The sequence below is a fragment of the Trichechus manatus genome, unplaced genomic scaffold (genome assembly GCF_000243295.1).
Source record: "Trichechus manatus latirostris isolate Lorelei unplaced genomic scaffold, TriManLat1.0 scaffold00002, whole genome shotgun sequence".
In the NCBI taxonomy this organism is placed as follows: Eukaryota; Metazoa; Chordata; class Mammalia; order Sirenia; family Trichechidae; genus Trichechus; species Trichechus manatus.
In genome coordinates this window covers 41242999-41245910 of record NW_004443938.1, presented here as the reverse complement: position 1 = coordinate 41245910, position 2912 = coordinate 41242999, and the positions used below count along the sequence as shown (strand labels likewise).

The 2912-nt window shown below is 38.4% G+C and overlaps 1 pseudogene; it reads right to left on the bottom strand.

Moving 5' to 3' along the window:
* Positions 1-1080: 1080 nt before the first annotated feature.
* LOC101352582 (trace amine-associated receptor 6-like) lies at positions 1081-2127 on the bottom strand (annotated as a pseudogene).
* Positions 2128-2912: the final 785 nt, after the last annotated feature.

Here is a 2912-nt window from a genome sequence, read left to right as displayed (position 1 = left end):
GATTTACCATCTTTGTATTCACATCATCTAGCACTGATTTCAGTACAATGTAGGCATCTGGTTATGTCTGGTAAACACAGGAAAAAATGGAGAATACCTGAATGCCTTTACTGAGTTGTATATTCCATGATAAAACAATTAAGGAAACAATGTCAATGATTTTAATGAGTGGCTCCTAAAACCTGCAAATACTCTGTTGCATAAGCTTTATTACATAATAAGAAACTAGCACGTTCAAAAGAAGTTCTCCTTGAATCAACAAGGAACATTTACTCTATGTGAACAGTAACATAGGGTGCTATCCACACCAGCTATTTACACAGTTTTGAGCAGTAATAGTAGTATCAAGAAGAGTAGTCAAATAGTAACCCTAACAGCATTCTGGGGGATACAATGGCTTCTGCTTCTTACATGGGGAGAGGAAACATTGACACAGGGATGACAGCAACTTGTTTATCAATCACAACAGTCTGGTCAAGATGATGTCTATGTTTGCAAATTGCCCTCACACACTTAGATTCTCACAGGTATGAGTTGGACTCAGTGGCTGGATTGTTCTGTACTCAGTATTGTAAGAAAATACCTCCTGTCTCTCTCCTTAGGCATTGAGCGCAATTGACATAACAACTACTTAAGAGGCTCCCTTGGGAAAGCGAGAGCCCAGTGGGGGCTGTTCACGGAGACATTTTTGACAGGCTGGGAGAGTAAAAAACTGTGTAAGGAAAAGAGGAAAGAGAATCAAAGAAGAACTAAGACGTTTTCGGGTGGCATACCAGAATAGAGGGAAGAGTCAGTGGATTACAAGAGGGAAGTGATCGAGGGAGGTGTCTGCAGAGAGTGGGATATGCTGAGCTCTGAGGCAGTTAGCAAATAGGAATTTAATATTTATTCATCCAGTAAATATGTTTGGAGAAGTGACTGAGGTCTGCACAACTTAGCAAGTCTGAAAACATTGATTTATTATATTTCATTTGAAGAGCAATTCATTTTCTCTTGCTTTTAATAGTCTTACTGGACTTTTTAAAGTATCATTTCATTTGGAAATTGTGCCAATATCTTCAACTTCCATAATCTACTTGTTTACATTTGTTCAAAAAACAAATTCATGGTTGCTGAACGGTCCTTAAAAACTTGACCACTCACAATCAATTTTATGGCTTTCCTAAACCGTGGGTAAAAGAGAGCATAAATCAAAGGGTTCATGGCTGAGTTATAATAAGCACACGAACAGCAAATCTCATAAACATAGGCAGGGGTTGTGAAGCCCATATAAGCAACAATTAATGAATCAATACTATATGATAACCATGAAATCATAAATGCTATCACTGTGATAGCCAAGGTCTTAGCTGCTTTTCTCTCTCTCTCGGCCACTCTGGCTTTGTAACTTTCTGATGATGATTCTGTTTTGCTGCTAGTTGTTTCAATCTTTATAGCCTGTTGTCTGGCCACAAGGAAAATATTACTATAGAGGATTATCATAACAAGGGTAGGTATAAAAAAGGATAGAAAATCTATCAACACCCAGTTTTGATTTACAACTGTCTGACAACCACCTACACAGTTTAGAGCACGAGGTAATTCCTCCAGCCCATCGTCATTGGCTCCTGTAAAGAACACGGCACCGCTGTACCTAATCGGCAGGATCCAGGAGATGACAATGCGTATTCCTGACACAGGATAGACCAGAGGGTCAGTAACAGCAATGTACCTGTCGATGGAGATGAAGCACAAATGGAAGAGAGAAGAATACCAAAATGCCACATCGCAGCATGTGTGGAAAGTACAAAAACTGTCCCCAAAGTACCAGCAGCTCTCCACAGATCTGACCATACTGAAGGGCATCACGGTCACTCTCGCCAAAAAGTCAGTGCAGGCCAAAGAGGAGATCAGAAAATTGGTTGGAGAGTGTAGCTGCTTGAATCGCAGGATTGAAATCATCACCAGGAGCTTTCCAAACACTGCCAGCACAGCCCCGCAACCAAACAAGGCGTACAGAACCACCCGGGGTCCAGGTGAGTGGGGAGGTTTGACACAGGATCTGCTCATATTTTCCTAGCAGACCTGCACAGGGACAGGCAGGGATGCGCTGCTGCTCATGATGATGCTATTTACACTTGGAGACATTCTGTCCTTCTTGGTTATCACAAAGAATACAGAATTCCAGTTTTCAATGCCCCTGGTAAAAAACACATACACAACCACACACACATAAACTCACCAGATTCTTGAGAATATATATATTTTGTCAATTTTCCATTTTAATTATAAATATCAGATGGCTTCTATAAAAATAAAAGACAACAAAAATTGTATTGCACAAGATTACTGGGAATTTATTTCAACTAACAAATGCTCAGTATTTTTAATTTGATAAAATTCTCTTTTAGCTATAATTATTATATTTTTTACTTCTAGAGTTCTTTTTTGCAACAGCCACTGATATGAAATGTAATTTTGGAGTTGAAGGATCACCTCCTATTAGCTTTATCTCTATGATGTTTGATCTGCATTATTGCCAAAAGCCCACAGTCCTTCTAGCTAAATAAATGCCACCAATGGAAAAATCCCTAGATGGAATCCCCATAGTGTAAGGTGTGAACTAATACAATTATTTTTAACAGTGATCATTAAGAAAGTTATTCTAAAAAACAACCCTTCACATTAAATTAGACTGGCCATTATATATTTCATCCTGAAGATTTTTTTTTTAAGTGTGTAGACTTAGAACCATCAACTTGTTACATCCCCTCACCCAATTCCCAATCATGACTTTTCTACCTTTTTAAATTTTTGTTACAAAGGTACAATATGATGCAAGAAATAACAGTACTTGGATCTTTCTCTCCTGTAAGAATAATTTTTGCTTCTGCATTGGTTACCAACACACAGAAAATGCAAAGTATATTAAG